Here is a 14437-nt window from a genome sequence, read left to right on the forward strand (position 1 = left end):
GTGTGAGCAGGGGAGGGGCAGAGAGAGAGGGAGACACAGAATCCGAAGCTGGCTCCAGGCTCCGAGCCGTCAGCACAGAGCCCGACGCAGGGCTCGAACCCACGAACCCCAAGACCATGACCTGAGCCAAAGTCGGACGCTCCACTGACTGAGCCACCCAGGTGCCCCTCTGAGCATGGGATTACAGCAGGCCAAGGAAAACCCTGGGCTCAGCTCCACAAGGACCACAAGAGCAAACACACTGCCCGACAGCCCTGAGGAGCCCAACAGGAAGAGCGCGCTCTACCAGAGGCTGGCCTGTGAGAAAGGTTCAGGCCGCCGTGGAGATGTTTAAGGTACAAGCAACTGCCCAACCCGGGCCCCAGTTCACACGCAGCGCCACACAGAACAGAAGGACAAGGACAACCGTCGGCAGTGTACCGTAAGCACTTATACACCCTAACCATCGGGCCCTGTCCCCGAGCACAGGGCAGCTGGCCACCAGCACCGGGCAACGTAGCTTCACCCAGCGCAACAATGCACGTTTTATCCTGATTTTTTAAAAACTGTATTTACTCTCTGCCAAAGGGTACGTGAGCAGTAAACCAAACGTGATTAGCACCGCTTCCCACTTAGCAGGCATAAGGCATCACAAGTCAACACACAAGCCTCTGTGAGAGCAGAGGCCCACCTGCCCCCATGCGAGGCCTCCTCCAGTCTGACATCCAGGTGACTTCTTGTAAAGGCGCTCCCAACGGAGAAGGAGCCCCTCAGGATCACGGACAGAAACATCAAATGGCACCATGTTTCAGGGTTCTAAGTCCAAGAGGACATTGGCCATCCATATTCTGAGGCTGAAATTGCAGACAAGCACTCCCAGGGCACAGAGCAACAGCTAAAAGGAAGCAAGAACGGGAGACAAGCAAGGACGTGGCCTTGATTCTCCAAGTTCCAAATACGGACACCACCTATGCTTTTATTTCTGCACAAAAAAGGAGAGGGAACCCACCTCTCTAAGTTAGGTGCAGTGTTGGGGAGAGCCAGGCAATGACTATGAGAACGAACTTCAGACTCACACAACAAACCCAGCTGTGAAAATAAGTAGATTTACTGACACTCAAAGCAAATGAAAAGCAAGAGGGTCAAGGCTGCCAGAGCCCAGGACTCACAAACACACCGCTTCCCTCTCAGTTCTCTCTTGAAGGCTTGCTGTGCGGTGATGCTGTTTCGCGAGGGGCCTGCCCACCAGGAGTGTGCCAAGGCCCGTGCCTGGTGTCTGCAGGCAGGGAAGACACCTAAGGAAGACTGTAACACAAAACCCTAAGTTATTACCAGAGAGTGGGGCAGAGGGCACCAGTCTTGCCAAGTGGGGGCAGAAGTCACACACGAGGAGGAAGCTAAGCCAGGAGACCAAGAAGGCTGCCTTGGAAGCTGAGGCCGGAAGGGTGAGTGTGCACTGCCGGGAAAAGTGGGGAGCAGAGAATTCCAGGCAGAAGCCACACCATTTAGGGGCGCCTGGGTGGCTCTGCTGGTTGAATGTCCAACTCTGGATTTCAATTCAGGTCATGATATCACAGTTCATGAGACCGAGCCCTGTGCCAGCTCTGGGCTGACAGTGCACAGCCTGCTTGGGATTCTCTCTCTCCCTCCTCCCCTGTTGGGTCGCCCTCTCTCTCTATATATAAACTTAAAAGGAAAAAGAGAGACAGAGACAGACAAGTGGCCAATGCTGTCCAAAAGGCCTCTGAGGGGCGCCTGGGTGGCGCAGTCGGTTAAGCGTCCGACTTCAGCCAGGTCACGATCTCACGGTCCGTGAGTTCGAGCCCCGCGTCAGGCTCTGGGCTGATGGCTCGGAGCCTGGAGCCTGTTTCCGATTCTGTGGCTCCCTCTCTCTCTGCCCCTCCCCCGTTCATGCTCTGTCTCTCTCTGTCCCAAAATAAATTTTAAAAATGTTGAAAAAAAAAAATTAAAAAAAAAAAAAAAAAAAAACAAAAGGCCTCTGAGCATGCTCCCCACCAAGGGTCCCACACACTCCACAGAGCCCAGGCTGGAGCAGCAGGACATCAGCGTGGCTAGAGCAAACTGACAGCCTGGACTTACTCCTAACCCTAACCCACTGTCACCCCACTGCCTGGAGAAAGACAAGGGGCACTTTGGTTCACTTGGCTCGGAGCCTGGCATTCCACGGGCCCTGCCCAGCTGGCTCACTGACCACACCCATCATCTGCTCTTTACCACAAACCTGCCCGACAGGAGACACAGGGGAAATGTCAGCAGGTAGCAGAGCAAGCATCCAGTTCAATCCAAACTCTCTTTTCACCCAACCTGTGGCCATCAGTCTCGGTCCTACTCTCACCAGTGCAAGTGGGCCCGACAGCACAGAGAACAGAACAAGCAATCGGGGGAGAGCGTGCCAAAACAGATGCCACCCAAGACCGGCACGCCAGAATCTAGGGACTGAGAGCTCTAAAAAGCACCCTGTCCCAAAGGCACCCCAGATGGCCCACAGACCCTAAGAAGACCCCGCCTCTGAGGGGAGTCACTTCACCGGAGTGGAGAGTGGGTGGGACCCGTGACTTGCTTCTACCCAATGGAATATGGCAAAGGGTAGAGGATGTCTCTTCCTTGGTCAGGGGGGCAGTGTGGCAGAGCCAAGCGTGTCGGCACCTCCATAATAGCTCCTGTTACGCGAGACCCCATCTTAGGCTGGAGCCCAAGACTCGCTACCTGTGAGAGGCTACCTGTCAGGGCAAGTAACTGCGGGGACCTCCCGGGACCAAGAGTGGGGACCTCCAGGTGGCGGCACAAAACAGGGACTTTACAACTGCAAGGAAATAAATTCTTCTGACGACCTCAGACCGCTCCCCGCCCCCGCCTCCAGCTTCCACGGAGGCCACAATTCCACCCGACATCTGGACTGTGACCAAGTGGGACCATGAACGGAGGACCCTGCTAAGGCATGCCTAGACTCCTGAGCTACAGAAACCGCCAGGTAATACCTGTGTATTGCTTTAAGCCACAACCCCCTGTGGTCACCTGTCCCGCGGCAGTAGGCACAGAACCCACCCGCACTACTCCACACGGCCTCCTTACCTACACAAATGACAGCTGGATACAGGCCTCTCAGCCGTGAATTTCAGGAGAACGTCTTCAGAACTTTAAGTCTCCGTTACAACATACGATTCAAACAAAGTATGCCAACCGTGCTGAGACCAAGTTCTTCCTCACAGACCTTGTAGCTTCCAACAGCCACTGTACTGCAAGGTTTTCTTAGTAAGTTAACAGAACGCTGCTCTCTGAGGTGGAATCTGCCACCTAAGGACAGTCCTAAGGACGACGCACAACAGATGAAAATCCACAGTTCACACACAAAAAATCTCATTTAAAATCGAACTTAAATCTTCAAATCGAAGGCACTGATCGCCTTCCTCCCTGCTCGGCAGGGTGCAGGGCCCTCCCTGGCCTCTCTTCCTGCCCTCGGCTGCAGAGACATGAGGGTCTCAATTGGGGGGTGGCTGTGGGGACTTGCACAGCTCAGGCCAAATTTTGGCATGTCTTAGTTAACAGCGATTCTCAACAAACCCTCCTGCCTGTGTCCTGAGAGAGGATCTTACAGCACAGGCGGAGAGGCTGGGAGACAGACGCACACACAGGAAGGAAACCCAGGACCACTCAGCCAAAAAACAAAAGCCCCCAGCACTTAAGCTGGAGGGAAAGAAAATCACACTGTTCTAACCATCCAGATCCCGAAACCTCTGTGACCAAACAGGGTGAGAGAAGAGGACAATTCGGGGCCCTCCCTCCCGATTCCCGATTCCCGCTGCAGAGAGCTGCAGCGGGTGAACAGGAAGGGTAACCCAGCACTTGATTAGCACTCACTACCACACCTTACTGTTTCCATAGCAACCAGAAAGACACTGTACAGCAACCAGCTTTACGTGAAAATCATTCTCCATTACAATGAAATGCTACAGTCAGGAGAAGCATTTTGATAAAGAACCAGATAAACACTGACAATAATGCTAACTAGGCACCATCCACACAACCAACCAATTATTCTAAAATCATTTTATACTGTCCGCACCAGAAGTCTCAAAGCTATTTTATGAGTACTAAAACTGCTCTCAATGAAGTACACCAGGTCCTCCACTTTTGCATCCGGGAGCAGGGTCAAAAGCTACCACAAAAGCAATTACAATCAAAATCAAAAGTACAACCAAATCAAAGTTCTCACCTTTGTTCTAACATCTACATCAAGCAAGAAATGCCCTCCAAAGCCTGAAAAGATATAAGGGACACAAAGACTGCTGAGCAAAACAATGATGGAAAGATAGAAACACAGATTCTGAGAAGAAAACAATTCTAGCCAATACTCTCTCACAGCAAGACACAAAATCACAAAGCCAACTCAGGTCCTGTCAACCTGCTGTCAAAAAATGGAATCAAATTCACAAGACCTTGAGGCCCCAGGGCCAGCTCAGTCAGTGGAGCATGCAACTCTTGACCCCGGGGCCTTGAGTTCAAGTCCTACGTGGGGTGTGTAGAGATGACTTAAAGAAAATCTTGGGGCGCCTGGGTGGCTCAGTCGGTTGAGCGTCCGACTTCGGCTCAGGTCACGATCTCACGGTCCGTGAGTTCGAGCCCCGCGTCGGGCTCTGTGCTGACGGCTCGGAGCCTGGAGCCTGCTTCGGATTCTGTGTCTCCCTCTCTCTCTGACCCTCCCCTGCTCATGCTCTGCCTCCCTCTCGGTCAAAAATAAGTAAACCTTAAAAATAAATAAATAAAATCTTAACAAAAAAATTCAAAAGACCTTTTCTCCAACAGCTGGAGAGCTAACTCTTGCTTGTCGCAATTCTTAACAGCCCAGCCACACCCAGGAGGTAGAATCGGAACTCTGAATTGCAGGACAGTTAACGTTAGCATTTCGTGTTACTCTCTGTTCTGAGCTTGTTTAAAGGACAGTAAAGCGACTTGCTTTGTAATGATATAATTATTATTTACATGTCAACATGAGGAAGAAATACAAACAAAGCTGGCCAAACCGGGAGAGGCGTCTGGACCGTGAGGGCCCACACCTGCCTCGGACGGACCAGGCAAGCAGGCAGATCCGGACTCGGCGGGGCGGGGCTCTCCCAGCAGCAGCTGTGGATGGGGAGCCCTCCAGCTGCAGGGACTGGGCAGCCCAGGAAGACTCTTCTCCCTGTTCGCACACGGGGCGGGGTGGGTCCTTGTTCCCCCCAATGCCACTGTGACCGCTGCCACTCCATGCACAAACAGAAGACGACAAAGGAGTCACCACCCACCACCTTCTTCCTTGACTTGGTATTCCTTCCCCAAATCCATTTGTGCTTCTGGAGACCAATCTCTGCCTTCGGGGAAGACAGTCCAAGAGAGACTTTCCCCTTCTTCCAGAACCAGATACAACCTTCAGCCGAGAACCATCCCCTGGCTTTGCAGGTGACTTGAACCTCCCAAGCTGACATGGTTACATGATCCTTGCGGTCCACAAGGGCTTTCACCATCATACAGACACGCAAACGCACTACAATCATGGCAAATATGAATAACATTAACTGTTTAACCATTAATTTTTTCAGCTTTTCCTAGACAGAAATAGAGAAATCTCTGTAAAATATACCCACCAAACACCGGTCCCTCAAGGTATGAAACCTTTCCATCCATTCAGAAAGGATGACTGGTTTGACGTTCTCTCAAGAGTCAGAATTTTGACCCAAGGTCACTGGAAACATGTAGAACACGAAGCAGTTAAATGGTCTTTAAAAATAAATTGGAAGCATTCATACATCATTGGTGAACATGAGCCAGCACCATCTCACCTGAAAGCAATCTAGAAAACCAAAACAGAATTTTTTAAGTTTACTTATTTATCTGGAGAGAGCGCATGTGCCTACATGGCTTGCGCCAGCGGAGGAGAGGCAGAGAGAGCCCCAAGAGGGGCTCCCAAGCAGGCTCCTCAGGCTCAGCATGGAGCCGGACATGGGGCTCGAACTCTCGAACCACGAGATCGTGACCTGAGCCAAAATCCACAGGTGGATGCCCACCCGACTGGTTCACCGAGGCGCCCCTAACATCGAAATTTTAAATACCCATAACCCGTGACCTAGCAATTCTAGGAACGCAGCCACTAGATATGACTTACACACACATACAAAGATGTTCCTCTGTCACAGTAAGACGCGGGGAACAAGGACACGCTGCCAGTAGCAGGCAGGTTAAAGAAGCTGTGGCACATCTGCATCATGACGATGAGGGACAACCAAGCAGCTCCATACGTGTGAGTACGGAGTCGACACCCAGAGGAAGTGCACAAGAGCGAGCCTCTGCCTCCAGCACCTGCACCAAGCACTGCACACGCTCAGCAGCGTGCACACGCAAGGACCACCCCGCGGGGACACCCGAGGCGTGAAGCACTGGAAGGTCGAGGACCAGGGGCCAGACTTCCCGTGCCGGCCGACACAAAGAGAATCACAATCTGCAACGCGAAAAGTGAGCATAAAGACAAAAGCAGAATAAGACCAAGTTGCGTGAATATAAGAAAATATAAAATTGTAGCTCTCACGATAGAATCAACCTGCATCACCATGCGGTCTTAACAACCCTAAGTACAGGGACTTCCGTTTTGTCCTATTTCACCTGAAAACTCTAGCCAACCTCTGTCAAGTGTCAAGATTTCACTCTTCGTGTTGCTTATATATTCTCTATCATAAAAGTGGGCAAGACCTAAGCCATCTAACACACAAACATCTCTGTCTTTCATTCCTTTTTCCTTTTAATGTTTTTATTTTGAGAAACAGAGCATGAGCAGGGGAGGGGCAGAGAGAGAGGGAGACACAGACTCCCAAGCAGGCTCCAGGCTCCCAGCCCTCAGCACAGAGCCCGACGCGGGGCCTGAACCCACAAATGCGAGATCGCGATCTCGCTACCTGAGCCGAAGTCAGCCGCTGAACCGACCAAGCCTCCCCAGGCGCCCCCGTCTTTCATTCTTCACTCCTGTTTACTACCCGCACTGGAAACCGACACTGGAGCACACCCCACCCTCCTCCCCACACCTCGTCCTCTCCTCACTTCCCTAGGAACCTGGCCCTCTCCAGAGGCATCAGAAGAACCGGGGCGCAGACCAGACACGGCCCTGACTTCACAGTCTCTCTGCAGACCCTTCCTCCTCTACAGGAGGACACACAACACACACTCACATATGTGCACAGACTGGCACCCAAGAGCCGACTGGCCATCATTAGGTAATGCGTGGAGCTCTTCAAGCTCAGAGCTAATCAAGGGTAAAACAGGAAAAATGTGCGGAAGTCTGCTCCATGAGCATCTATGAATGAAGACAAGCAGCTTGAGAAACAATGAGAACAAGGTTCTTTGGTCTCGTCCATCATTAAAAGGACAAGGTTTAAGCATGCTGAATTTACCTCACCAAATGCTGCGGCAGGAAGTACTTCTCCCACTTTTGCGTGAGCACGTGAAACGGAGAAAAGATACGAACTAGCACATGTACACGTGCCGGCCCCACACAGACTCAAAGGCTCACGCTTCCTCTCCATCTGCGTATCACTGGAGCAAAGTTAACGCCAACAAAACCACAAAATCATTACCATGCAGAAGCAAAATATCAGGGTACCTGGGTGGCTCAGCTGGTTGAGCATCTGACCCTAGATTTCGGCTCAGGTCACGATCCCAGGGTCGGGGGATCAAGCCCCACATCGGGCTCTGCACTCAGCATGGAACCTAAGATTCTCTCTCCCTCTCCCTCTGCCACCCACCCCAGCTTGCATTCTCTCAGGGAAGGGAAGGGAAGGGAAGGGAAGGGAAGGGAAGGGAAGGGAAGGGAAGGATAGAATTCAGATTAATCATCTGATATCTAGTTCATATGTAAATGTACAAATGTCCCCATTAAAAAAAAAAAAATTTTAGAGAGTGAGAATGCATGCACAAAGGGGAGGGGGACAGAGGGAGAGAGAATCCCAAACACGCTCCAAACTGCCAGTGCAGAGCCCAATGCGGGGCTCAAACCCACGAACCACGAGAAGCCAAGAGTTGGACACTTAAACAACTGAGCTACCCAGGGCCCCTCCAAACATTTTTTAAAAGCCACTGTGTTCCCTCCCTCCAAACCAGGATCCAAGCAAGGCTTCCTCATTGCACATGGTCATTAATACAGACTCAGGTGAAACATAAGGTAAGAACATCGGATAGATGACACTGTGAATCAGGAGTGACGAGGAGTTACATCACATGGTTAAGGTAGGGACCACCAGGTCTTCCCACTTACAAAGAAACACATCAGGGGCGCCTTCTTGCCTCAGTAGGTAGAGCACACGACTCTTGATCTCAGGGTTGTGAGTTCAAGTCCCACGTTGGGCATGAAGCCCACTTTAAAAAGAAAAACACACACATGACCCTTTGCAACCAAGAAGTAATCTATGGAGTGATCCTTCATCACTATATGAATACTTTGAACCAATAATTTTGCCTATGTAGGTAAAAAGTGTTTAATCTAACTTTAATCAAGCCTTTCAACCGAACTTCCAATTTACAGGAAACACAGGACAAGGAACAAGTTAAACCACATAAGCAGGAAAACCAGACGACTCAAGAATGCATTCCCCTCTACAGATGACTGGTCTGGACTCACGAAGAAAAAACAAAGCAAGGAGGGTTATTTGACATTAAATGACCAAAGACAAGCACATGAATGGGATGAACACACGTGTAGGTTCGACCTAGCATTATCAACCTAACGGGCTGTACTATCTAAAATGGTTTCTTAGGCGTAACGTGATGCTGCAGAATGCAGGGTGCAGTCACCGTACAGAGACGTCCATGAGGTAGAAGGGTCATGAGGTCTACATCTCACTTTCAATTTTCAGGCAACAGGACACATGGCAAATGTTAACAAAGGTTTAATCCAGATGGCAGTACACGGGTGATCGCTGTACTCTCCCTGCTTCTCCGTATTTCTGGAAAGTTTCATATTAAAAAGTTGGAGTGGGGTGGGGGGGGAAACACTGACTTGTTGCCCAAGTTTAGTAGACTAAAAGGTGCTTACAAAATCAATTAATCAAAGTACTCCAGGAGCACCAGGGTGGCTCAGTCGGTTAAGCATCCGACTCTTGCTTTCAGCTCATGGGTTGATGAGTTCGGGCCCCAGGTCAGGCTCTGCACTGACAGAGCGGAGCCTGCTTGGGATTCTCTCTTCCTCTCTCTCTGCCCCTTACCTTCTCTCTCTCTCTCTCTCTCTCTCTCTCAGAATAAATACAAACAAAACAGAGTACTCCATAAACTAAGCATTAAGACGACAGAAAATTATTGTCTATTATGTTAAGTGTGACAAAGGTAATGTGACTGCGTAAGACACAGGCCTAAATGAAGTTTAAATAAAGTGTACGGTAAAGTGCTAATTGTTAAATCTGAGTGATACGCATAGGATGTTCGTTTTACCATTCTACTTTTCTGTATTTCATAATAAAAAGTAAAACGAACGCTCCTTTAAAAAACGTGTTACTGGTGCAGCTGCTGTGGAAAACACGTTGGCAGTTCCTCAAAAAGTTAAACATAGAATCACCATATGATCCAGCAGCTCCACTTCTGGGTATATCCCCAAAAGAACGGAAAGCAGGAACTCGGACAGACATATGCACACCAATGTCCACGGCAGCATTATTCACAATGGCTAAGACACGGAAACAACCCAAGTATTCATCAACAGAGAAACAAAACTGGTGGGACGCCTGAGTGGCTCAGTCAGTTAAAGTGGCCGACTTAGGTTCAGGTCATGATCTCTCAGTTCGTGGGTTTGAGCCCCGCGTCAGGCTCTGTGCCGACAGCTTGAAGCCTGGAACCTGCTTTAGATTCTGTGTCTCGTTCTCTCTGCTGCTCCCCTGCTTGTGCTCTCTCTCTCTCAAAAATAAATAAACATTAAAAAACAAAGAAAAAGAAAACTGGTATGTACATACAATGGAATATTATTCAGCCTTAAAAAGGAAGGAAATTCTGCTCACAACAGGATGAATCTTGAAAACATTATGCTAAGTGAAATAAGCCAGACACAAATGTACAAATACTTATGATTCCACTTAAAGGAAGCACCTAGAGTCATCAAGTTGACAGAAAGTAGATGGTGGTTAACAGGAACTGGGGGAGGGATAAATGCGGAGAACTATTTAATGGGGACAGACTTTCCGTTTGGAGTGATAAAAACGTACTGGAAACAGTGGTTATGATTACACAACACTGTGAATGTCCTTAATGCCACTGAATTAGACACTTGTAAGATAAAAGGGTAAATTTTGTTATTGATAATCACAATAAAAAATACAAAATAAAGATGGGAAGATTATGAATATACAGATCAAGGTCACAACCCCCAACTCTACACCAGAGAGAGCTCTGGCTAAAAACGAACAAGTACAGATAACCTCAGTTTTTTGAAAGTTTGAGTCAGGCCACTTGACTTTTATGAAAGACCTATACTGGTACCAGCTTTCACTAACCGAAAGAAATCCAAAGAGCATTTTTGCTTTTGCAAAACAAGAATTTCAGGGGCACCTGGGTGGCTCAGTTGGCTGAGCGTCTGACTCTGCTTCGGCTCAAGTCATGATCTCACGGTTCACGGGACTGAGCCCCGAGTGGGGCTCTGTGCAGACAGTGCTGAGCCTGCTTGGGATTCTCTCTCTCCCTCTTGCTCTGCCCCTCCCCTCCCTCAAAAATAAATCAACTTAAAAGAACTGTTTTTACAAAAACAGAATTCAGGGGCCCCACCCAGCTCCTTCCCCAGGAACTACACTCAGAATCCTAGCATCAAGGGGCACCTGGGTGGCTCAGCTGGTTGAGCATCCAACTCTTTGTTTCAGCTCAGGTCATGATCTCACAGGTCCTGAGTTTGGGCCCCGCGTCCAGCTCTGCACTGGCAGCCTGGAGCCTGCTTGGTATTCTCCCTACCCCTCCTCCATTTGCGCTGTCTCTGTCTCTCTCAAAATACAGAAATAAAGCTTAAAAAAAAGGGGGGGGGGTGGCGCTTGGGTGGCTCAGTCGTCTAAGCGTCTGACTTCGCCTCAGGTCACGATCTTGTGGTTTCAGAGTTCAAGCCTCCCTACAGGCTCTGTGCTGACAGCTCAGAGCCTGGAGCCTGCTTCTGATTCTGCGTCTCCCTCGCTCTCTGCCCCTCCCCCCCACTCATGCTCTGTCTCTCAAAAATGAATAAACGTTAAAAAAAAAATTGTTAAAAAAAAAAAAAGAAGAATCTCTTCATCAAGCCTCCAGAGCTGCGAACTGGATCTTTAAGCTTCTGTCCTTTACCTCGATTTATTTTGTGTAACCATTAGCAGGAGGTGTCCTGAGATAGGAGAAAAGCCTAACAGACGTTTTTTGACTCTGGGAACACTCAAAATTTTTCCCATACAAATCAGTGGTAACTGCTTCCTTGCTTTACATCATTTCAGCTTAGAAGAAAGCTTCTTAGGAGCGATCTACTTTCGGACAGGAGGAGAAACTTGTAAAAGGCAAAGATCAACCCTGCGATGCAGGAACTTTCTAAACTATTCCCTGAAAACCTGGCTAAGTATTGCAGTATTTAAAATGAGGATCACCCTTTTCTTTTCTTTCCTCTTCTTCTTTTTTTTTTTTTTTTTTAACGTTTCCTCATTTTTGAGAGAGCGGGAGAGGGGCAGAGAGAGGGGGACAGAGGATCCGAAGTGGGATCTGCGCTGACAGCAGCGAGCCAGGATGCGGGGCTCAGACTCACGAACCCTCACGAACTGTGGGATCGTGACCTGAGCTGAAGTCGGACGCTCAACAGACTGGGCCCCCCAGGTGCCCTGACGAACACCATCTTCCTAACCAGCTTACTTCAACCACATCTTTAATGAAGATACCTCTTCATTAAACTGACTCACCTGATACAAAGTGCTTAGCTACGAGCAAGCTCTATCAAAATCTTGATAACGAGGACCCAGAACCCTACGTCAAAGCCATTACCCTTTTTCCTCAACACACTGGACGTAAGCTGACCTCACTGGACGCTAGAGCCGCAGAGAAGTTACAGGCAGAACACAGCCGGGGCGTGTTTTCTTCCTTTCTTCAAGTTTTCAGAGCACTGCTGATTGCACACCTTTGGATATGATTTAATTGTGCTTCATGAAAAAGGGCTCACCGTAAAATACTTTCAGAATTATTAAACACGACTGACACATTTTTAAATGTTAAACATTCGACCTCACATTTGTTTCTGGGTATTCTTCTATATCCAGCTTATTACGGCTTCAAAAGAAAAACAAAAGAAATGTTTTTAATGGTTTACCGTGCGGAGTGCTTAATAAATTGGTCCTGAGGCTTACTTTTTCAGAAACAGTTCCCAACTAGTCTCCACCAGGACACAAAGGACAAGTGCTCCGCCAGCCTGGACCCGGACTGTGGGGAGCAGCACGCACACCCTCGGGGCTGGCAGGCCCAGGCCCAGAAACTCCCCCACGACTCGAGGGCCGTGCTAGGACTGCCAGAGTGCACGCGGGAACCATCACCCTAACAGACGGTCCGACTGCAACAACGACAGAAGGAAAGACGACAAGCAGAGGATAAGTAAAGGCAAATCGTTGGGGTCTACCGTTCTTTTGAAATCTCTCAAATCTATACAAAAATAAGAGATCCTATTCCTCACGTCAGCAGCAGTATGTAGACCCCACCCTACACCAGTAACCAACCTGATGTCCCCCGTCCCTCCAGAGAACATTCTCCCCTCACCCCCCCAAGTCAACACACAGGGTCCCAAAGAGCCAGCGCTCGGGCCTCACAGCGTCCCCCACAAGCCACCTGGAGGTCCTTCTCACGACAGCCTGGCACCCTTGCTGTACTCAACACACAGCAGCAGCGGGAGGCTCCTTCCTGGGACTGTGTCCTGTGCTCAGACCTGATGGCTGGTGGAGAGCAGTCCTCCGGCGCATTCCTGGCACGACCACCAGCAATCAGCAGCTTCTTCCTAGGAATTTTTCGTTAGGACTTCTCATAAACAAGTCTCCATGCTTAATGAAAACCCTTATTCCCATAACTCTCACATCAAAGAACCACACCTCAACAAAATGAAACCTTGATCGTTCCCAAGTTTTCCACAACGAGGTGGTATGGAAAACTAAACGTGCCTGAACTGAGCCACCCTCCAGCGACCCACGGGCCCTCACATGAAATGACCCACGCCAGGTAAACATCCCACCTCTGCTAACTCTACGGACAATGTGCCACCCTGCTCCCACAGTCCCTATGAGTTTTGGGTGTCAGGAAACTGACCTGGGAGAGGGTAGTGTCACCAGAAGAACATTAATTACCAGGCAGGTTTGCCTCCTCTATGAAACAGATGTGACTTGATACAAAAAAGATCTCATTACTCAGAAACGACTTTTCATAAAACTGAGGACTATTTAAAGCAGCCTGAAAACCTACTTCCCTAGACTAACCAGCACGTGACACTCACTCCTGTTATCAATTCAGTTTACAGACTATGTGTAAGTGCTAACCTTTCACATCTTTCCAAGCAAAGTCGCCCTACAGACGCACACTCCAGCAACAGTGACTGGGCAGACAGGAGCAGCAGTCAGAGCCGGTGAGCCATGTGGACTTCAGAGCACTCCCAGCTGCCACAAAAATCCCGTGGCCTCGCCCTGTTCAAGAGGTTTTTTTTTTGGTTTTTTTATTTATTTATTTATTTATTTATTTTTGGGACAGAGAGAGAGACAGAGCATGAACAGGGGAGGGGCAGAGAGAGAGGGAGACACAGAATCGGAAACAGGCTCCAGGCTCCGAGCCGTCAGCCCAGAGCCCGACGCGGGGCTCGAACTCACAGACCGCGAGATCGTGACCTGGCTGAAGTCGGACGCTCAACCGACTGCGCCACCCAGGCGCCCCCCAAGAGGTTTTTAAATGGCACTCCTAGCACTAAGTGAACACCAGCGAGATCTTGCCATGATCTCTGTTTTTTTCCAGTTTTACTGGCAAATAATGGACACACATCCCTGTGTAAGTTTAAGGGGAACAACAGGCCAGCCTCATCTATCGTTCCTGTGTAATGATTTACACACCAGGTTCAGCTAACATCATCTTCCCACACAGACACAACAGAAAGGAAAATGAGAACAAAACTGTTTTCTCCTTGTGTTGAGAACTCTCAGGACTTACTCTTAACGACCAACCGTCCCGTGTGTCACACGTCCCGTGTGTCACACAGCGCCGGGAGCTCGGCACGCCCCTAGCCCCCTAGCACTTACTCATCTGATAACTGGAAGTTTGTACCTTTTCACCACCACCTCCAAGTTCCCCCTCCCCCCACCAAGTCTGATCTCCTTTTCCGAGTCCGGCTTTTGTTTTGTTTTGTTTGGATTCCATGGAGTATTTATCTTTCTCTGCCTGACTTATTTCACTGAGCACAATGCCTTCAAGGTCCATCGTG

The 14437-nt window shown here is 49.3% G+C and overlaps 1 protein-coding gene and 1 long non-coding RNA gene across 17 annotated transcripts in view; one reads left to right on the top strand and one right to left on the bottom strand.

Moving 5' to 3' along the window:
• ANKRD11 (ankyrin repeat domain containing 11) overlaps nucleotides 1-14437 on the bottom strand; it is a 183172-nt gene that overhangs the window by 155477 nt on the left and 13258 nt on the right. The window lies entirely within an intron of this gene.
• LOC131499761 (uncharacterized) lies at nucleotides 13533-13990 on the top strand. Its single transcript, XR_009256048.1, has 2 exons — nucleotides 13533-13663; nucleotides 13904-13990. It is a non-coding gene; the product is annotated as an uncharacterized LOC131499761 (long non-coding RNA).

This window comes from Neofelis nebulosa, chromosome 17 (assembly GCF_028018385.1).
Source record: "Neofelis nebulosa isolate mNeoNeb1 chromosome 17, mNeoNeb1.pri, whole genome shotgun sequence".
Taxonomy (NCBI): domain Eukaryota; kingdom Metazoa; phylum Chordata; class Mammalia; order Carnivora; family Felidae; genus Neofelis; species Neofelis nebulosa.